Raw genomic sequence first — 23,959 nt, forward strand, 5'->3', positions numbered from 1 at the left:
TCTTGATGGAGGTAAAACCCTACGTCCTGCTTGATTGATATTGATGATATGGGTAGTACAAGAGTAGATCTACCACGAAATCAGAGAGGCTAAACCCTAGAAGCTAGCATATGGTATGATTGTATGTTGTGATTGTTGTCCTACGGACTAAAACCCTTCGGTTTATATAGACACCGGAGAGGGTTAGGGTTACACAAGGTCGGTTACAAAGGAGGAGATATCCATATCCGTATTGCCTAGCTTGCCTTCCACGCCAAGTAGAGTCCCATCCGGACACGAGACGAAGTCTTCAATCTTGTATCTTCATAGTCTAACAGTTCGGCCAATGGATATAGTCCGGCTATCCAGAGACCCCCTAATCCAGGACTCCCTCACCTAGTGTCATAATACTAGCTCCATCTTATATGTTGAGGCAGTAGAGTATCTCAACAGACCGTTTAGTGTGCTTAATCTGGCCTAAAAGGACATCAGGAACAGGAGGAAGGGATTTGCAAATGCATCAGACTATTTAGAACCTGGGATGACTCGGACAGCATAGCGGTTGTAAATGCTCAGAAAAAGATTTGAGACATTCACAAGGATTGCATAGTCACTTAACAACATCATATCAAGGTTCTGGTTCAACTCACAACATACCAAAAGTAGTAGAAACTGAACTGGGGCTTGAAACCAACAATCCTAAGATTCTACGGGTTAGTAACATGTGAACCTGCTAGAGAGATGAGATCCTAGTCCTTAACCCACGTACGAAAGAAGAGGATGACTCAGATCAGAAGGGCATAAGGTAAAGGAGTAAAAAGAGCCTTACGTCCCTTCCCACAATCAATTCCCTTACATATAACTAAAGCATTTCTAGACTCAACTTCGACCAGCTTGGCTTGGTAATCCTACAGGCAGTCAGGCTCTGATACCAAAGCTGTCAGGACCCGATCCTAAGTCACACCGATCTAGCATGCAACACATCATATCACTTTGCGGCCTCACGCACGGTATTCCCACGGGTGCCACCTTACCTGGCCTGGGATCGTTTCCGCCTTTTGGCTCGCGTATATGATAGTGTCGCTAGCATCCATATGACAAAGAACCCGGGCCGACATGACTAATCGTAAACCCAAAGTGGCACTAACTTACAGGGATAGGCATACATGACCCAGCAACGAATGTGTCGGTCATCAGTGAGTGAATCCGGGCTATAGCAGCTGGGCTAACAGGACTCTGGAGAATCCGGGCTGTAGCAGGCTAACAGGACTCCGGAGACACCGCGTGACATTTCCCTGAAGGGACAGACACAGGAACGAAGAAGGACACATGCCAGCCAACCTAAGTGTTCCGGGGCAGTAGCAAGCTACCATGGCTCACTGGAAGCACTAGGAGACATTTCCCGGTAAGAGAGGCTACCAAGGATCGATAAACAACTAGGTTGTCGGATCCCACACATACCAAGCATTTCAAATCATGAACACAATATGCTCGATATGTGCAAATAAAACATGGCATCACAACATAACTCTATGACACAAAGTATTTATCCAACAGGCTCCGAGGAGCGAGATATTACAAACATGGGTCGCATGACCCAACATTTAGAGCATACAAGTCAAAAGCACATGCGGAAGCTTAACTTGTCTGAGTACAGAAAACTACAAATGAAAAGGGCTGAGAAGCCTGACTATCTACAAGATCACGCCGAGGGCACAAGATCGTAGCTGAGGTAACAAGCTAAACGTCGAAGTCCACGCGGAACTACTAGCGAGACTGCAGTCTCTCTGCAAAAACATAAATTAAGCAAACGTGAGTACAAATGTACCCAGCAAGACTTACATCAGAACTAACTACATATGCATCATTATCAACAAAGGGATGGTGGGGTTTAACTGCGGCAAGCCAGCTTTGACTCGGTGGCTATCCTGAGCTACGACTGCAAGTAACTCTTTTGTGGTGGCACACACGAGTCCACATATTCACCATATCAATACACCACTATGGATCCGCTCCCGTCTCCCTACGAGAACGCCATCCATAGCACTCACGCTTATCTTGAGTATCCACTTTCACTTGTCTATGAACTGTATAGGCAATCCAGAGGTCCTTTACCGTGGGCGCGGCTATTCGAATAGATCATTTATAACCCTGCAGGGGTGTACTTCTTCACACACGCTCTCGCCACTTACCACCATGTACACACCGTGTATCTCGGCAAACTTCAAGCGGAAGCCTGGCGAGGGAGTCGGCCACGACCTGACTAACCACACAAGTCTCTAGTCCAGGTTCATCGCCTATTCGGTTTCCATCCGCGAGGAGATCTAGCCGGGGTTTCGCTCACATCCCCAAACAATGTGTGCAGGGTTGCCGAGACACCAAACGGGCGCCCGGTACACCGTGCCACGGTGTATCTACCACATCATAGCCCACCCCTAGGGTCATTGCTACGCACGACCTCCAACACATATCCTACAAACACCAGAAACTAGTTGCAACTCCTGGACAGAGATCAAGGCGGTTAATAAGTCGAGAGGGTCCATTAGTTTCGGGCCCAACGCGTGGTAGTAGCTGTTCATGGATCACAAACACAAAACTCGGTTTCTAAGGACGGTTTCAATGAGACAACCCACCATGTACTCCTACATGGCCTCTCACCGCTACCTTTACCAAATCGTGTTCACACACTTAGCTCACACACAGTAGGACATGTTCACAACTTTCCAATTCATCCCCGCTGAATCAGACCTGACACAACTCTAAGCAATAGCAAGCATGACAAACAATCATGAATGAGTAGGCACATCAGGGCTCAAACAACTCCTACTCATGCTAGTGGGTTTCATCTATTTACTGTGGCAATGACAGGTCATGCAGAGGAAAGGGGTTCAACTACCGCAGTAAGTAACAGATGCATCGTTGTTCTCCTAATGCAGTAAAAGAGAGCAGGAGCGAGAGAGTGGGATTGTATTGGAATGAACAAGGGGTTTTTGCTTTCCTGGCACTTCCGAAGATAGTATATCTCTTCATCAGTGGCATCGAACTCATCGCCGGAACAACATCTACTGAAGGGGGACAATTACCGGCAACATAGAGGAAACACAATCAATGCAATGCAACAATATGATGCATGAATGTGACATGGCAATATGTTGTTGATTGAGCTAATGCAACTAGCAATCATATTAACTGAAGTTGGTTTGAACCCTAGGTTCAAATTCAAACTCCATAAGTTAATATTCAAATGCCATTCACTTAGTTTGTCCTAAAAAGTGATGTTAACTTGCTCAAATATGCATGAATATGGCATAAATAGATTCTTCATATTTTTTTGATCATTTTCCATATATAAAATATTTCATTCTGAGCTACGGTTGAATTTCTATGACTTTTTGAAGTTTAAGTCATTTTCTGAATTTCCTTGATTATTTTAAATCCAAAAAATCAATTACTGCATCAGCATTGCATCGGTGTGACGTCAGCAGGGTCAACAGGCCGGTCCAGGTCAAACCTGACCAATGGGGCCCACTGGTCAGTGACTAACTAACTAATCTAAGTTAATTAGTGTTAAACTACTACTAACTAAAAAATGTCAGTGGAGTTAATTAAACTTAATTAAAAACTAAACTAGGATTAGCTAGGCCTAGGGCCGACTTGTCAGCGACCCAGGGGAGGTCAAACCCCTGGTCAACAGGGCCTAACACGCCGGTGGCTCGTCCCCGGTGGCAACAGGCGCGGCGGAGGGCTCGGGTTCGCTCTCCCGACGCCCAAACGAGCGGCGGAGGGCACCCGCGGGGAGCTGGAGCTCGCCTGCATCCAGCGCAGTAGCAGCTAGGGCGGGCGAAGCTCGTCGAAAACGAGCTCGGGGCGGCGGCCGGAGTTCGGGAGTTGGCGGTTTCGGCGCTGCGGTGCACGGCAGGAGCAACAAGTGACGGTTTTGGGGTCCTGGTGTTGCACTGAGCACGGTGGTGTGCTCGGTTGTGGCCCTAGGTGACAGTGGCCATGGCGGCGACATGAACGGCGACGAAGAGCTCTCGGCTCCGACGGGCATCAGCATTAGAGGAAGGAAACGAGCTAGGGAGAGGGGGGATCAACGCACTGGCTCACAGCGGATCCTAAGGCGTCACCAGAGAGCTCAGGGATGCGTTGTGGATGACGAATCGGCGATGACGATCTCCGGCGCCCGATGATGAACATGACGACGTCGGCGATGTTGCGGGGCTCCCTGGCTTGCGTGAGTAGGCGTGGAGCTTCAGGACGACGTGGCAGAGACGAGGGATTCGTCGGGGAGGCTAGGCGGTGGCTCAGGGCGCGGCAACGGTGAGCAACGGCGACGGGGTCGCTCGGTTGCGTGTGAGGGAGAGAGCAGAGGAGGGGAAAAGTGAGCGCGGAGAGGTGGGGAGGAACCAGGGGAGCATGGGCATCTCCAGGCGCTCGATCGAGGACGGGGAAAGGAGCAGGAGGTGGAAGCAGGAGGTGGCTTCGCCTCCTGTGCGCGCGCCATGCCATCGTCCTTCTGGCAAAAGAAGAAGACGACTGGCACTGGGCCAGCACAGTGCTGGGCTGGCAAGTGGGCTGTGAGGTAAGACTAGTGAGTCTCTCTCTCTCTTTTATTTTCTGTTTTTCTAATTTTCTGCAACTTTAGAGATTTACTAAAAATACTAAAACTAACTAAAAAATCATGAAACTTCTCATGCCCATTGTTTGGAATATATTCAACAGTAAACATTTTATTTTATGATTATTTGGACATTTAAAATATTGTATAGTATTTAAATGCCCAAATGCAAATAGAGTATGATTTAATCCAGTGACCTTATGTTGTCCTAGAAAATTATGCACCATTTTTGTCAGAGGTCCTAGACCAAGGCAAAGATGATGAACATTTTAGAAGGGCATTTCAGGTTCATTGAAAAATATTTTACTTGAACCTATCTGAGTTTCATTTGGTGCTAGGGTTTGGTCAATGCCCATTTCAATTTTCAAATAAATTTAGACATGAGGCATGGATTCTTATGAAACTATCTGAAAACAAATTCTAGGGCTGTGACAAGCATGAATAATAAACATTTATCATGGTATAAGGAAATATAAATAACAACTTTATTATTGCCTCTAGGGCATATTTCCTTCATATAACTGTCGATCTGTGGAGTAATAGTAGTAGATGCAGGCAGGAGTCGGTCTACTAATCTTGGACGTGATGCCTATGTAATGATCATTTCCTGGATATCGTCATGATTATTTGAAGTTCTATCAATTGCCCAACAGTAATTTGTTTACCCACCGTTTTCTATTTTTCTCGAGAGAAGCCACTAGTGAAACCTACGCGCCCCGGGTCTCTTCCTCATATTATTTTCCTTTGCGATCTACTTTTCCTTGCTTTTATTTTTAGATCTATTAAATCAAAAATACAAAAATACCTTGCTACATTTTATTCTTATTTATTTTATTTGGCATTCGATCTATCAATCTATTACAATTTATTTCACGGCCGTTTGCCCTATCTTGGGGCGCCGCTACCCGAAAGGGATGGACAACCCCTTTTACACGTCGGGTTGCGAGTATTTGTTATTTGTGTGCAGGGGCTGTTTATGTTGTGTTACTTGGTTCTCCTACTAGTTCGATAACCTTGGTCGTCTCATCACCGAGGGAAATACCTACCGCCATTGTGTTGCATCATCCCTTCCTCTTTGGGGAAATACCGACGTAGCTTCAAGCCGCATCATACGTCTCCAACGTATCTATAATTTTTAATTGTTCCATGCTATTAGATTATCGTTCTTGGATGTTTTACAATCATTTTATAGAAACTTTATATCATTTTTTGGGGACTAACCTATTGACATAGTGCCCAGTGCCAGTTGTTGTTTTTTGCTTGTTTTTTACTTGGCAGAAAATCAATACCAAACGGAGTCCAAATGCAGCGAAACTTTTTGGTGATTTTTTCTGGACCAGAAGACACTTGTTGGGCCAAGAAAATACCTGAGGGGAGCTCCAAGGGGAGCACAACCCATGAGGGCGCGTCTGGGCCCAGGCGCACCCAGGTGGATTGTACCCACCTCGCTGGCCTCCTACACTGCCTCTTTGCTCTATAAATACCTTAATATTCCAGAAACCCTAGGGGAGTCAACGAAAATCAATTCCAGCCACCGCAAGTTCCAGAACCACCAGATCCAATCTAGACACCATCACGGAGGGGTTCATCATCCTCATTGGTGCCTTTTCGATGATGCGTGAGTAGTTCATTGCAGACCTACGGGTCCGTAGTTAGTAGCTAGATGGCTTCCTCTCTCTCTCTTTTGATTCTCAATACAATAGTCTCTTGGAGATCTATTTGATGTAACTCTTTTTGCAGTGTATTTGTTGGGATCCGATGAACTTTGAGTTGATGATCAGATCTATGTTTTTTGTCTATGAAAGTTATTTGAGTCTTTTGATCTCTTATATGCATGATTACTTATAGCCTTGTATTTCTTCTTCGAATCTTTGGTTTAGTTAGGCCAACTAGATTGATTTTTCTTGCCATGGGAAAAGGTGCTTTGTGATGGGTTCGATCTTACGGTGCTTGATCCCAGTGACAAAAAGGGAATGACACATATGTATCTTTGCTATTAAGAATAACAAGATGGGATCTATTTCTACATAAATAGATCTTGTCTACATCATGTCATCGTTCTTATTGCATTACTCCGTTTCTCCATGAACTTAATACACTAGATGCATACTGGATAGCGGTCAATGTGTGGAGTAATAGTAGTAGATGCAGGCAGGAGTCGGTCTACTAATCTTGGACGTGATGCCTATATAATGATCATTGCCTGGATATCGTCATGATTATTTAAAGTTCTATCAATTACCCAACAGTAATTTGTTTACCCACCGTATGCTATTTTTCTCGAGAGAAGCCACTAGTGAAATCTACGGTCCCCTGGTCTCTTCTTTATCATATTTGACTTCACGATCTATTTTTATTTGGTTTTATTTTCAGATCTATTAATCCAAAAATACAAAAGCACCTTGCTGCAATTTTTATTTATTTATTTTATCTCGTGTTCCCACGAGATCTATTTATTCAATCTACTACAATTTTACCTGTCTTTTTACCCGTGAGGGATTGACAACCCCTCTCTTACGTCGGGTTGCAAGTATTTGCTCTTTGTGTGCAGGAGTTGTTTACGTGGTGTTGCGTGGTTCTCCTACTGGTCCGATAACCTTGGTCTTATCACTGAGGGAAATACCTACCGTAGTTGTGCTGCATCATCCCTTTCTCTTTGGGGAAATACCGACGTAGTCCAATCCGCATCATCACGCGGTCCACTCTGCCGTCCCGACGCGTCAACTTCTACATGGTATGCGTCGTGCCGCATCCCTAGGTGCGGGAACGCCATAGTCCAAGCCGGTCTTCGTCATGCTGTCGGGTTCTTCCTCGCCTACTTCGAGCACCACTGTCGCGCTCCTAACCTAGCCGCCGCCGCAGCTCTTCTTCCTCAGCGCCACTGCCGCTCGCTCACCCGAGCCGCGTCACCCTTCCACCCCATTTGTCTTCGTCCAGCACCAGCTCAACGCCAGCGTCATCGTCATCTTCCCCAACCACATCATCTAGTCCGACAATCGCGGTCGACATCAGCACCTTCTACCCCACGTCGACTGGCACCGCAACCATTGTCGAGTCCTTCTCTACTAGCCCGTCCGACATGGCGTGAAGCTCGTGTAGGATCCCCGTCTATGCGTTTTAATGCTGGAGCACCGCGCCAGCGTGCCCCAGTTGGTGCACGTTCTGGTGTCCGCCTAGCACCTGCATGGTCATGACTCGCGGTTGTGAGCCAGCGGCCATGGCGCAGATCAACGGAGGGAGGGGGGCTTGGTCGAGGATGGCGGGCGCCGGGGCCGCTGCCGTCTCCTGGTGTTGTTGCCGGCGAGAGGGTGCACATGGTCAATCTATAGGGCAGGGATATTCTGGTCATTTTATATGGGACCCAGGGCAAAAGATCAAAGTACAAAGTAAAGAATGACTACAGATCAATTACGATGTAAAGAGTGACAAATTATCAAAGTGCAAAGTAAGTGGTGGCAAAAATTCAAAAAACCCTGTTCCATCCATTAAATAAATAAGCAGAAGCAAACCTGAAGAAGGCTATGCTTACTTAGAGCACGACCTACACGACTCCAGATGCCACCAACTCCGATGGCCATGACGAGGATGCTCGCGCGACAAGGCTTCCTGCTGGAGAGCCACTAGTAGAAAAAGGGCATGTTGTCCCGGTTCGTAAGGGCCTTTTGTCCCGGTTCCTTAACCGGGACTAAAGGGTCGGTACTAATGCCCTGTCCCTTTAGTCTCGGTTCAATCCAGAACCGGGACAGGTGGGCCTCCACGTGGCCTGTGCGCGGAGCCCAGGCAGGAGGGCCTTTGGTCCCGGTTGGTGGCACCAACCGGGACCAATAGGCATCCACGCGTCAGCATTTCTGTGGCTAGGGTTTTTGTTTTTTGTTTTGAAAGGGGGGGTTGGGGTTTTTGGGGGGTTAATTTAGGTGTTTCATATATTGTGTTAGCTAGCTATAATTAATAGAGAGAAGTGTCCTCTCTTATGTCCGTGCTTGGTCGACACTACGTACTATACATACGTATAGAGAGGACTAGACACACTAGCTAGCTAGTAAGCAAACGAAGGAAACAGAAGATCGTCATGAACATATATGCATACAGAGAGAAGTGATATCGACCACCTCTCCTTCTCCGAGAGATTGGTCGAACAACAAGTTCTCGTATATCTATCCGACACTACCGGCTACATATATACAATAATTATCTCTTACAAATATAATCTCCTAACATACGGACTCATGGTCCACATAGTATTCTCCGTCTTCAGCGATCACGTGGTCAAGAAAGAATGCCGCCAATTCCTCTTGAATTGCTCACATGCAAGCTGGTGCTAGGAGTTCATCCCGCTTCCGAAACATCTAATTTGAAGAAGGGGGTCAATACATATATATATATGAATGAATGAAACTCAACACAAATGATGGTAATAAAATAAAATTGTGAATGTTGTTATTTACGCACTTCATATTGTTCGTCAGAGTAGCCCCGCTCACAGGTCGTGTGGCGGATGGACTCGCAAACGTAGTATCCACAAAAATCATTCCCTTGTTCCTGTCACAACCACTTTACAAGAAATAGAGGTCAATCAAACTGATAAGCAAGAATGCCAAATGGTATTGATGAAACTAGCGCTTGAATCAATAGGAGATGCGCGGAACATGCTACTATAGTACTTACTTTCGGGTGTCTAAATTGCAGCTTCTTCGGGAGTCCCGGAGCTTTTTTGGTGAATTTTTTCCAAACCCTGCTAGACAAAGAAAACAATTACTTGATATATCAGGAAATGAACAAAGTTGCTGATATGGTGGATAATGATCGATTTAACTTACTTCTCGAGCATTTGAGTCATGTCCGCATAGTCCTGGGGATCTTTTCGTCTTGAGTCTAAGACGGTTACTTGTCCCTGCTCAAGCTTAATCTCTAGGAGAATATAGTGGAAACTGCACACGCATGCATAACTCATCAATTACATTACTATAACCTTGACTAATATATAAGGGAAACCGAATACGCACAAGACAGTAACACTCACTTGGAGTTGTAAGGAAAGAGTATTATATCTTTGTTTTCATTTATTACCAACGATCGTAGCAAGTTGGCCTCGGTATCTGCGGCATGAAATTTAACCTGAGTTGCATCTATGATATTTGTGTTAATGAACCCAATATCACCGATTTGTCTTTTCTTCAATTCGACGATCTTCAATCTGCATAATATAGTGAGGATAATTATAAATACATGAAATGAAAGAGCTGAGCTATATAGAGAGACTTAATGACAGAAGTAGTACTACTTACAGATAGTAGCAGGTGACTGTTGCTTTATCGAGGGCCAATTGATTGAAAAACTGAAAGAACTCCTCAAATGGAATAGGCAACATATCAATTCCAATGAGGTCATGCTCCTTTTTAACTCTCACATACAAAGTACTCCTCCCCCAGACTCTCTGCAGATTTTCAAGTACCAATCATGCAATCTTTGCATCATCGTTGATAGAGATCTTTCATCTTTGACGATAGGCTTCCTGTACTCGTAGCTTTGTATCTGCACCTCCATGAAATCATAAGGCACATCGTCGGGCAGGTAATCTCCAAGATTGCTATAATCGGGCACCATCCTCGGATCATTAGCGACGATGTCACTAGGCACCTTGAGCGGGGGGCACGATTGCTTCGCTTGTTCGCCGAGCTGGGCAATTTGTTTCCCAGCTCGTCGTTCTTTCAGCCTTTGATCACTGACAGTACTTCCCGACCGCTCCGCTTCGGCAAATTCCTTTCCAATAATGCGCTCATAGTTTCCTTTCGGCGGAGACTTGGGTGGTTTTGTCAGGGCAACCAGAGTGCGCTTCGCTTTCACCGGATCTACCTTCTCCTCCGGAGGTGGATGTTTCTTTGCTTTCACCCCTTCAAAGAAGTTCCTCACTTCTTCTCGCGCGATCTAGACGTTCTCCTCTGGGGTCCTCTCGTATGGTAACTTCTCTGGAGTCTTCAGAGAAGGACCGAATCTGTATGTCCTCCCGCCTCTGGCTGTACTGCTAGACGCCGGCAGAGCAGACGGAGCGGTTGTCTTCTTTACTTGCTTACGAGGCGGAGGAGAAGGACTACGACGCGCCGGAGCAGCCGGAGCGGCGGCAGGTCTCTTTCGCCCTTGCTGACGAGGCGGAGAAGGAGGAGGCTGGCTGCTCGGGCGCGCCGACGCAGGCGGAGTGCCAGCACGCGCCAGAGAAGGAGCCGGCCGAGTGCCCTGATCGTCACTCGCCGGAGGAGGAGGCGGTGGAGGAGGCGGAGTGCCCTGACTCACTGGAGGAGGAGGAGGAGGAGGCGTCCAGTTCGGAAGGTTGATGAGCTCCTTCCGCCATAGGCATGGAGTCTTCAGAGCAGAACCCAGTCGAGTCTCCCCTTCATCGGTAGGGTGGTCAAGCTGGAGGTCCTCAAATCCCTCCGTTATTTCATCCACCATCACCCTAGCATATCCTTCTGGAATCGGCCGGCAGTGAAAAGTTGCGCTGGGTTCAGTAGGAAAAACAGAGCCAACAGCCGCCTTGACCTTCATATTAATCATTGCGTCATAAGGTGGCAATTTTGAGACTCCGTGATAGCATCCACGGGATAGCTGGCAGGAGCCGTCAAGACATGCTCCGGCTGAAGCAGCTCGGTGGAAGCCACGCTGGTTCTCCGCTGAGATGGCGGGGTAGCTTCGGGGGAAGCTTCGGCGGTTCGTTTGCTGCGATTTGCTTCTCGTTCCTCTATCGCTTGTACCCTAGCATGCAGCGCCTGCAATTGGGTCTGCTCCACTTTCTTCCTCCTCTCGTGGCATTTGTAACCGCCTGCGTCCGGAAACCCAGCCTTCCACGGAATGGAGTCTGGCGTGCCTCGTGTCCGTCCAGGGTGCTCAGGATTCCCGAGGGCCATTGTGAGCTCGTCGTTCTCTATGTCTGGAACGAACGTCCCTTGCTGCGCTGCTTCGATATAGTGCTTAAGCCTCTTGACTGGTATTTCCATTTTCTCGTCCATCCAAATGCACTTCCCTGATACAGGGTCCAAGGTTCCGCCAGCCCTGAAGAACCAAGTCCGGCAACGGTCTGACCAGTTAATTGTCTCTGGTTCGATCCCTTTATCAACCAGATCATTCTCAATCTTGGCCCACTTAGGCCGGGCTGCGAGGTAGCCACCTGACAACGGGCGATGGTGATGCTTCTTCTTCGCAGCATTTTGCTTGTTTGTTGCCGACATCTTCTTACTCTTTTCCGATGTCTTGTGGGCCACAAATGCGGGCCAGTGATCTCTGATCTTCTCATATCTGCCCTTGAATTCTGGTGTCTCTTTATTTTCGACAAACTTATTCAGCTCTTTCTTCCACATCCTGAATAGTTATGCCATACTCTTAAGAGAAAAATACTTGATTAATTACTCTTTAACTAGCTTCTCCGGATCATCCTCTGGCGGTAGGGTGAAATTTGACTTCAGCTCAGTCCAAAGATCATTTTTCTGCATATCATTGACATAAGACACCTCAGGGTCTTCTGTAGCCGGCTTTAACCATTGCTGGATGCTGATCGGGATCTTGTCCCTAACCAAAACCCCGCACTGAGCAACAAATGCGCTCTTTGTCCGGAGGGGTTCAATCGGTTGGCCGTCGGGCGCGATTGCTATGATCTCAAACTTTTCATCCGAGCTCAACTTTCTCTTCGGGCCTCGTCTCTTTACCAAAGTTGTGCTCGATCCGGAGGGCTAGAAAAAAAGAACAAAGACTTAATTAATATGTGTACATGCCAAAATAATGAATGCATCAATTAGCTAGTCAGCAGAAGCTTAACTAATATATATACCTGGCCGGACTCGGTTCGGTCACCGGAGACGTCATCACGGTCTCCTTCTTGCACCGACATTGTGTCACCGGAGCCGTCCTCACGGTCTCCTTCTTGCACCGGCATTAGGTCACCGGAGCCATCATAATCATAGCCAGCTGCTTCCAGACCATCGGTGTCGTTGAGAAACAACGAGCAGACGGCATCACTTCCTCGTGCGATTATGTCCCCCAACAACTCTTCTTGTACTTCGTCTCGGGCGGTGTCCATAGTTTCTACAAATATTTACACAACATGGCAATTATTATTCAAACATGACAGATGGATATATTAGTGGCAAACGTAGAACTAATATTAATTAGTGGCCTCGACGCTGCTTCTCTAGGGTTTGGGGTGGCCTCAACAACGCTTCAAGGATAAAAAAAGAGGAAGAAGAACAAAAAAAGAGAGGAGAAGAAAGAATAGAGGAGTATAACTCCCCTATTCTTTCTTCTCCTCTTTTTTTTCTTCTTCCTCTTCTTTTTTTATCCTCTTCTTCCTCTCATGTTCGACCCCCCCCTCGTGTTGAAGTTATCGGGAGGGGGTATATCGACCCCCCCACGTGTTGAAGTTATCGGGAGGGGGTATATCGACCCCACCCCACGTGTTGAAGTTATCAGGAGTTTATATCGACACGACATACGTACATGCGAGAAAATAATATTATCGGGGAGGGGGTATATATATCGACCCCCCCTCGTGTTGAAGTTATCGGGAGTTTATATCGACACGACATACGTACATGGGAAAATAATATTATCGGGGAGGGGGTATATCGACCCCCCCCCTCGTGTTGAAGTTATCGGGAGGGGGTATATCGACCCCCCCCCCCACGTGTCGAAGAAAAAAAAGAAGAAAAAAAAGAGGAGAATAAGATATATATATTCTATTTTCTCTTCTTCTCCTCTATTCATTTCTTCTTCTCCTCTTCTTTTTCTTCTTTTTTCTTCTTCTTATTTATTTCTCCTCGTCTTCCTCTCCCCTCTTCTTCTCCTTTCTTCCTCTTCTTATTTCCTTTTTCCTCTCATTCTTTTTCTTCTTCTTCCTTCTTAAAAATACATGAAGTAGTATTGCTTGTTTTTTTAAAATAATGTTCAAATAGAAATTTTAGAAAAAAGTAAAGGTTTTGCCTAATTCATTGTTCATATGAATATGCAAACATTTGCATATTTACAATAATCAATATCACCCAAAAAATCTATGAACAGAAAAAAATACTATTTTTCTGTTAATCTATCTTTTGCATACATATACTATACATATACATATAATCAGGAAAAAACATATATGAATTTGCAAAAAAACAGGGGGGAGAGGGGGCGGTGCCGGCCCTGACCAAAGCGAGAGGCGACGGCGGCGACAGCGAGGCAGAGGCGGGGCGGCGACGGCGTCGGGGTGGCGACGCGGGGCGGCGACGGCGTAGGGGCGCGACGCGGGGCAGCGACGGCATCGGGGCGGCGCGGGGAGGTGACCGCGACGGCGCGGGGTGGCGCGTGGCGACGGAGTCGGGGCGGCGCGGGGTGGTGACGGCGTCTGGGCGGCGCGGAACGGCGTCGGAGGCAGGGGCGACCACGGCGACGGCGAGGCGCGGAGGGGCAGCCTGGCGGCGGCGGGCGGGGAAGACGAACTGAATGGAAATTTTCACAAGTGCTAGTTATATAGACGAAGCATTGGTCCCAGTTCGTGACACCAATCGGGACCAATGCCACCTTTAGTCCCGGTTGGTGCCACCAACCGAGACCAAAGGCCTCTTTTCAGCAGCCCAAAGGGCGGGAAGCGGCGGCCTTTGGTCCCGGTTGGTGGCACCAACCGGGACTAAAGGGGGGCATTGGTCACGGTTTGTGCCACGAACCGTGACCAATGCACCTTTTAGTCCCGGTTGGTGCCATCAACCGGGACCAAAGGCCTGCGCCTGCCAAAGCCGTAGTGCGGTGGGATGTTTAGTCCCACCTCGCTAGCTGAGGAGCGGCCGCACCTGTTTATAAGCGCTGCCCCGCCCTCTCCATCGAACTTCTCAGAACTGCAGGCCTTTGGGCCTAATCTCACACCGCTATGCCTGTGGGCCTGCTGGGCCTTCTGCGGGCCTGAATCCTGGCCCATGGGTGGGCTTCTAGTCGTATTCAGGTCGTGGTGGCCCAGTAGGTGGCATTTTTTTACTATTTGTTTTTTCATTTCTACTTAGAACTAAATACCTATAGTTTTTTAGTGATTTTTTTTCTTTTAGGTCACAAAAATTATAAACTTTCTGTTAGTGCCATTAGTTTTAAAATTTGAATAGTTTAAATTTAAATTTTTTAAAATTTGTGTGAATCACTAGTTTATGAATAACTTTACTATAAAAATTGATTTTTGAGTCATTTTTTTTCCTGCTATTTAATATTACTGTGTTTTATCATTATACTCAATTTGGTAATTTTAGTTAGTCATAACAAATATTATAGGCATTTTTTCTTTTTTGCTATTTATTTTTTCATTTCTACTTAGAACAAAATACTTATAGTTTTTTAGTGATTTCTTTTTTCTTTTAGGTCACAAAAATTATAAACTTTCTGCATTATTTATTTTCTTTTGTTTTTTGCTTTATTTTTTAATTCTTTTTGCTTTTAGTTTTAGAAAAATTATAAACTTTCTGTTAGTGCCATTAGTTTTCAAATTTAAAAACACTTTTTTAGTTTTTTGTTTTCTTTGTTGCTTTATTTATTTTATTTTGTTTCTACTTACAACAAAATACTTATTGTTGCTATTTTTATATTTTTCAGTTTTTTTTGTTTTGTTTTCTGTATTATTTATTTTGTTTTGTTTTTTGCTTTATTTTTTAATTCTTTTTGCTTTTAGGTCAGCAAAATTATAAACTTTCTGTTAGTGTCATTAGTTTTAGAAAAATTATAAACTTTCTGTTAGTGCCATTAGTTTTCAAATTTGAATAGTTAAAATTTGAATTCTTTGAAATTTATGTGAATCACAAGTTTGTGATTAACTTTACTAAAAAATGAACATAGATGCACCTATAGAGAAAATTCGACCTAAATTCATAGTTTTCAAATGAACTTTGAAAAAGTTGGCATAGCATACTCGTGTGTTACAAAGTTGGCATGGTATCATCATAATAGTTGCGGGAGAAAGTCTTCACTTTTTCTTTGCTTGTGTCATTTGCTTATTGCGCCGTAACCATAGATAATCTTCATCGTTTATCAGTATGCTTGGGTCAGCCTTGACATTGAAGGGAGGAATTTCATGAAACTTTTCATAATCTTCAGACATGTCTGTCTTGCCCTCCACTCCCAGGATATCCCTTTTTCCTGAAAGAACTATGTGGCGCTTTGGCTCATCATATGATGTATTCGCTTCCTTATCTTTTCTTTTTCTCGGTTTGGTAGACATGTCCTTCACATAGATAACATGTGCCACATCATTGGCTAGGACGAACGGTTCGTCGGTGTACCCATGATTTTTCAGATCCACTGTTGTCATTCCATACTGTGGGTCTACCTGTACCCCGCCGCCTGACAGATTGACCCATTTGCACTTAAACAAAGGGACCTTAAAATCATGTCCGTAGTCAAGTTCCCATATGTCCACTATGTAACCATAATATGTGTCCTTTCCGCTCTCGGTTGCTGCATCAAAGCGGACACCGCTGTTTTGGTTGGTGCTCTTTTGATCTTGGGCGATCGTGTAAAATGTATTCCCATTTATCTCGTATCCTTTGTGAGTCAATACAGTCAAAGGTGGTCCCCTGGACAACAAGTACAACTCATCACAAACAGTGTTGTCACCTCTGAGACGTGTTTCCAACCAACTGCTGAAAGTCTTGATGTGTTCACATGCAATCCAGTCGCCGGGTGTTTGGAGCGCAGACTATTCTTGTGTTCATCGACATACGGGGTCACCAAGGTAGAGTTCTGCAGAACTATGTAGTGTGCTTGAGACCAAGAATATCCGTCCCTACATATTATTGAGTCACTTCCAAGAGTGCCTTTTCCAGTCAGTCTCCCCTCATACCGCGATTTAGGGAGACCTATCTTCTTAAGGCCAGGAATGAAGTCAACACAAAACCCGATAACATCCTCTGTTTGATGGCCCATGGAGCTGCTTCCTTCTGGCCTAGCGCGGTTACGGACATATTTCTTTAGGACTCCCATGAACCTCTCAAAGGGGAACATATTGTGTAGAAATACGGGCCCCAGGATGACAATCTCGTCGACTAGATGAACTAGGACGTGCGTCATGATATTGAAGAAGGATGGTGGGAACACCAGCTCGAAACTGACAAGACATTGCGCCACATCACTCCTTAGCCTTGGTACGATTTCTGGATCGATCACCTTCTGAGAGATTGCATTGAGGAATGCACATAGCTTCACAATGGCTAATCAGACGTTTTCCGGTAGAAGCCCCCTCAATGCAACCGGAAGCAGTTGTGTCATAATCACGTGGCAGTCATGAGGCTTTAGGTTCTGAAACTTTTTCTCTAGCATATTTATTACTCCCTTTATATTCGACGAGAAGCCAGTCGTGACCTTCATACTGAGCAGGCATTCAAAGAAGATTTACTTCTCTTCTTTCGTAAAAGCGTAGCTGGCAGGACCTTTATACTGCTTCAGAGGCATGCCGTCTTTTTCTTGCAAACGTTGCAGGTCCTCCCGTGCCTCAGGTGTATCTTTTGTCTTCCCATACATGCCCAAGAAGCCTAGCAGGTTCACGCAAAGGTTCTTCGTCACGTGCATCACGTCGATTGAAGAGCGGACCTCTAGGTCTTTCCAGTAGGGTAGGTCCCAAAATATAGATTTCTTCTTCCACATGGGTGCGTGTCCCTCAGCGTCATTCAGAATAGCTAGTCCGCCGGGACCCTTTCCAAACATTACATGTAAATCATTGACCATAGCAAGTACGTGATCACCGGTACGCATGGCGGGCTTCTTCCGGTGATCTGCCTCGCCTTTGAAATGCTTGCCTTTCTTTCGACATTGATGGTTGGTCGGAAGAAATCGACGATGGCCCAGGTACACATTCTTCCTGCATTTGTCCAGGTATATATTTTCAGTGTCATCTAAACAGTGCGTGCATGCGTGGTATCCTTTGTTTGTCTGTCCTGAAAGGTTACTGAGAGCGGGCCAATCGTTGATCGTCACGAACAGCAACGCCTTTAGGTTAAATTCCTCCTGTCTGTGCTCATCCCATGTACGTACACCGTTTCCATTCCACAGCTGTAAAAATTCTTCAACTAATGGCCTTAGGTACACATCAATGTCGTTGCCGGATTGCTTAGGGCCTTGGATGAGAACTGGCATCATAATGAACTTCCGCTTCATGCACATCCAAGGAGGAAGGTTATACATACATAGAGTCATGGGCCAGGTGCTGTGATTGCTACTCTGCTCCCCGAAAGGATTAATGACATCCGCGCTTAAAGCAAATCATACATTCCTTGGGTCCTTTGCAAACTCATCCCAGTACTTTCTCTCAATTTTTCTCCACTGCGACCTGTCAGTGGATGCTCTCAACTTCCCGTCTTTCTTCCGGTCCTCACTGTGCCATCGCATCAACTTGGCATGCTCTTCGTTTCTGAACAGACGTTTCAACCGTGGTATTATAGGAGCATACCACATCACCTTCGCAGGAACCCTCTTCCTGGGGGCTCGCCGTCAACATCACCAGGATCATCTCGTCTGATCTTATACCGCAATGCACTGCATACCGGACATGCGTTCAGATCCTTGTATACACCGCGGTAGAGGATGCAGTCATTAGGGCATGCATGTATCTTCTCCACCTCCAATCCTAGAGGGCATACGACCTTCTTTGCTGCGTATGTACTGTCGGCAATTCGTTATCCTTTGGAAACTTCTTCTTTAATATTTTCAGTAGCTTCTCAAATCCTTTGTCAGCCACAGCATTCTCTGCCTTCTACTGCAGCAATTCCAGTACGGTACCGAGCTTTGTGTTGCCATCTTCGCAATTGGGATACAACCTTTTTTTGTGATCCTCTAACATGCGATCGAACTTCAGCTTCTCCTTTTGACTTTCGCATTGCGTCCTTGCATCGACAATGACCCGGCGGAGATCATCATCATCGGGCACATCGTCTGGTTCCTCTTGATCTTCAGCAGCTTCACCCGTTGCAGCATCATTGGGCACATCGTCTGGTTCCTCTTGATCTTCACCAGCTCCCCCCGTTGCAGCATCACCGTATTCAGGGGGCACATAGTTGTCATCGTACTCTTCTTCTTCGTCGTCTTCCATCATAACCCCTATTTCGCCGTGCCTCGTCCAAACATTATAGTGTGGCATGAAACCCTTGTAAAGCAAGTGGGAGTGAAGGATTTTCCGGTTAGAGTAAGACCTCGTATTCCCACATTCAGTGCATGGGCAACACATAAAACCATTCTGCTTGTTTGCCTCAGCCGCATCGAGAAACTCATGCACGCCCTTAATGTACTCAGAGGTGTGTCTGTCACCGTACATCCATTGCCGGTTCATCTGCGTGCATTATATATAATTAAGTGTCCAAATTAATAGAAGTTCATCATCACATTAAAACCAAAGTACATACATAGTTCTCATCTAACAACATATAGCTCTCCAGAGCATCTAATTAATTAAACCATACATTGAAACTATGTAAAACATTTCAATGCGAAAACAAATGCGATCATAATCGCAACCAAGGTAACAATTGATCCAACGGCATAATGATACCAAGCCTCGGTATGAATGGCATATTTTCTAATCTTTCTAATCTTCAAGCGCATTGCATCCATCTTGATCTTGTGATCATCGACGACATCCGCAACATGCAACTCCAATATCATCTTCTCCTCCTCAATTTTTTTTATTTTTTCCTTCAACAAATTGTTTTCTTCTTCAACTAAATTTAACCTCTCGACAATAGGGTCGGTTGGAATTTCCGATTCACATACATCCTACATAAATAAAATCTATATCACGTTGGTCGGCATAATTTTCATAAACAATAAATGAACCAATAGTTATAAAGATAATATATATACCACATCCGAATCATAGACAGGACGAGGGCCGACGGGGGCGGATACCAAAACCATCGCACTATATAAGATGCAATAATAAAAGTAAAAAAGTAATACAAGTATCTATGTAAACATACAAGTAAGAATATTTTTCCTTTTAGAAAGAAGATAAGAACAAGAGGCTCACCACGGTAGTGCCGGCGATGAGCTCGGCGCGGTTGATCGACGGCGGTGAAGACGGGGACGGGGCGTGACGGGCCGCTAAACCTAGATAAATATTGAGGAAAATGGAGTTTGGAGGTCGAGCTTGAAGAGGAGAAAGTTAAGTAGTGTGGCTCGGGCATTCCATCGAACACCTTGTGTGCATAGGAGGTGAGCTAGAGCACCACCAAGCCCTCTCCCCCTCGGCCAGAAAAAAACAGAGCAGTGTGCTCTGCTCTTACGCGAGGGGGTATATATAGGCACCTCATTGGTCCTGGTTGGTGGTTTGAACCGGGACCAAAGGGGAGCCTTTGGTCCCTGTTCAAGCCACCAACCGGGACCAATGGTGATAGGCCAGGCGCGAGGCCCACTGGTCCCGGTTTGTCCCACCAACCGGGACCAAAAGGTCCAGATGAACCAGGACCAATGGCCAACGTGGCCCGGCCGGTCCCCTAGACTCACGAACCGGGTCCAATGCCTCCATTGGTTCCGGTTCTGGACTGAACCGGGACTAATGGGCTGACCCGGCCTGGACCGTTGCCCCCTTTTCTACTAGTGAGCGACATGGCCGACCTCCACCACCACCTCGTCGGCGCCGAGTCCCTCTGCTGCCGCTCTTTTGTACTGTCTTCAACCATTCCCTTATCCCTCAGCCACCGTGTCCCTTGCGACAACAGCCTCAAGCAATGACATGTTGCCTGCAACTCGAATACGATTATAGCTAAAGCTAGTTCAAGATCAAAGACAGCAAAATGAGAAGGTATATTTGTTGCTTCCAGTGTATACACGGGGATGAATATGCACTGATCCAGATCAGTTCAACAGATAGTAGGTTGTACCTCCTGTTTGACATCCAAGCACTTCTTGATGTGCCCACGCTAGCCTGAGGAGGCTGGGAGCTCTCCTATTTCCTGCATTATCTGCGCTAGAAGGCTGCTTTAAAACTGAAGCAAGAAGCGTTAAAATAAAATTGCAATAGGATAAGGGAAATATACAAAACCGGTTCTCTATAAACAAGGAAACGGCTCTAACAGAATAAAATCTTGTTTGGATCATCTAACAAACCCGTGGATATAGAAAACCTGGTTCTCCAAAACCCAGGATTTTGAGTTTACGGGAAAACGACTATTAGTCGTTTTTGCAAAAACAGGATTAACATATCCTGGGTATCGTTGTCCTCAGATTCGCCATTCCAGTGAGTTGTAGCGAAGACGATGGTGCATCCGGCGGGTCGACGCGGACGCCGGACGCCAGACATGCTTCGTCATCCGTGCGCTCAAAGTCTGCGGCTGGGTCGGCGGCCGCCGAGCCGGTCTCGCCACTGCGGTAGCTCTAGCACCTCACTTGCTCCTGGCGACAGGGGGTTATCCTAGGCAAGACCGTGAGGCTTGCCGTGAGCCCGTGACGAGGCCTAAGATGTTGAGGAGTCCACGACGGTGGCCGGATTGATCGCGGGTGACGCAGTTCCAGCACCATCGCTACTCCGCTGCGTGGTTATCTGTTTCTGTGCATGCACGTAGTCCACGATGGTGGCTGCTGGGCATGGTGATCGCCAGTGACACAGTTCAAGCACTGGCGTTGCTCTGCCGCCTTACGCACGGCACGACACCGTCGCCGCTCCACCGTGTTGTGTTCCTTTGATATTGTGGTGTACCGAGAGCTGGAGGACTGGAGCGCGTTGCAGTTCCCCGTGCCTGAACCAAACGCCCCATGATGCGCTACTCTCCGAGTACGGCGGACACGCGCACCGGCACAGCCTCCTTCCAGTTCATGGACGTCGGCAACGACGTCGAGCTTGGAGGCATGGATGAGGGACGAGGCGCGGCAAGAGAACAAAGTTGATTCCTCATCGTGGTGAGCTCCACCAGAGGATACGGCCAACAACGCCTCGTTCGGCTTGGTCGTGGCAGAGAACGCCGGCGACCATTGAGCTTGGCCGCTGCTTGGCTTTCCATGCGAAGAGATGTGGTACTCCCAACATTCAGCTTGAACGCCGACGAGCGCATCATGCCCAACCTCCGTGATGCTCCCAACATTAAGTCATGTGCTCTTGGTGTTTGGTCTCGTGACCAACGTGCTCGGAGCGGGACGGGAGAAGCAAGTAGTCCGCGTAGAAGGCGATGAGCGAAGCGTGGCAAGTGCGTAAGAGACGACCCAAACAAAGAACTGCTAAAGACATGTACAATGGTTGATAAGATAGTCTTATCTTAAATTTTGCATGTTTTTTAGAGATGACCAAAAAAAATGTCTACAATGAGTCATCTCTTGGTCTTATCTTCAATAATTAGCAATTCCTAAAAATGTGGTGAGACATATTATGCTAAGAGATCATCTCTCGTCTTATCTTAAATAAAAGAAGACAAGCCTTCTCTTATGAGTTCTCTCTCCTCCACCTCATCATTTATCCTACGTGGCACTTCTAAGATAGCATCATTGTACATGCCCTAAATCTCTTTTTCCTAATCTCTACATCCAAACAAGGAATTGTACATACCCACCGTAACTGAAAAAATAGCAAAAACCGGCTTTGCTAAAAATCCTCCAAAAACTCGTTTCCTATAATCTCACAACTAATTCTCAGTATCCAAACAACCACTTCATTACTAAAAAACGGAATGAATACGACTGCCATCGTCCCTGATAATGAGAAGGTACCAAATAGAAGAGCACTACATCTATATGGCAACACTGAAAAATAGGGACAGAAGCAATGTTAATAAGTGAGAGGCTGTCCCAACTAAATTAGCTATATTTTGTGATCTCCTCTACAGTAGCATGATCAAGTAATATGATCAGTGTGAAGAAAGAAAAATGTTTTTGAATTATGGTGTGGGTCTTAAGAAAATTATGTGAAAAGAATGTAATAAGAACTGTATATATATATATATGTACTGATGTAAGTTTTCATATTTTAAATATTTTCCTTTCATGTCTGTTAATCTAGAGAGGATATGTATCCTTTTCTTCTATAGCATTGTCCACGTAGGATTAGGAACATTGCCTCAGATCGAGTCGCCAGTGGGTTGTCCGTTCTGTCGAACAGCCGGACGAGAGACAAAAAGAGAGAAACGGATCGCCCAGCCCCAACCCCCGTTCCCCATTCCCCAGCCCCTGATTCCTCCCCCTCTCCCTCTTCCTCGTCTGCCAATATTGACACAAACTACTACTGTAATAACGGAGAATGATATATGATCATTAGGTGAAATTCATTATCTTCCTGTAGTTTTTTTCCTACACTAAACCAGATATCGGCACCAGAAACACAAATCATGACCCCAAGAGGCCATCAAAGAGATGACGACGTGCTAGAATCATACCTTTCATGGGACGAAAAACTGGACGAATAGTTAGATCAGATAGAAAATGACAGCGTCCCATAATAACCAAATAAGTGCATTTCTATCAAAGATATGAACCTTTGGATCTAAGTGTAGTCCAGAGAGATGTCCCTCCTGAAACCGTGGATGCGATGAAGAGGAATGTTTCAGGCATATTGGGTCTGCTTCAGTCTAATCAGTGAGAGGGCGACCCCTGGCCTGGTGTACTGAGAGGGCGAAGGGTGAGTCCATACAAGCCAATCTCCTTACCGTCTGTTTAGTAAGACAACTTGATTACCATATCCGTTGAAAAGGTTTTGAAGCATCAGGGGGATTTTCAATAAGTTTAAGATATATTCTTTTATTTGAGTATCTCTTTGCCGCTGTTGATGGGCTGGCAACGGATGATTTTCAGCAAGAAATTCTAAGCTATTTGGTTTACGCTAATAGATTAGCACACCTGGCGAATGCAGTGGGTTTCCTGGTCGTGCCCGAACTCGTTCTACCTCTTTCCCTCTCCTCCTGACATGTTTTTGGAACTTTGTATTTCCGTTCATTTGCAATGGAAAGGGGTATAGCCCGGTTCGAAAAAGATTAGCACACCTGTGATTTCTAGCTAAAATGGGCTGGCACCGGGTGTTTTCTAGCTAAGAATTCTAAGTTATTTTGTTTTAGAATAGTAGATTTGTTTTTATTCAATGCATTTATTTCAAATAATTAGCAGACCTACAATTTCCAGCGAAAAATGGGCTGGCACTGAATGTATTTCCAGCTAAGAATACCAAGTTTATTTGCTTTTACACTAGTGGATTACTACTTTTTATTTGCTGCATTTATTTCAAAATGATTAGCACAATTATATCACGAATCTTCTATTGGATGCACTGCCAATGTTAGCGTTCCAGAAAAATCAACTGCAATTACGAATTAAAACTTGCTAAATATATGCAAATAGTACTAAGTAGATTGGAGTACTATTCCGTCAATCAGGCCGTTGGATAGCTTTCCGAGGTGGAGTGTT

The sequence above is a fragment of the Triticum urartu genome, chromosome 2 (genome assembly GCF_003073215.2).
Source record: "Triticum urartu cultivar G1812 chromosome 2, Tu2.1, whole genome shotgun sequence".
In the NCBI taxonomy this organism is placed as follows: Eukaryota; Viridiplantae; Streptophyta; class Magnoliopsida; order Poales; family Poaceae; genus Triticum; species Triticum urartu.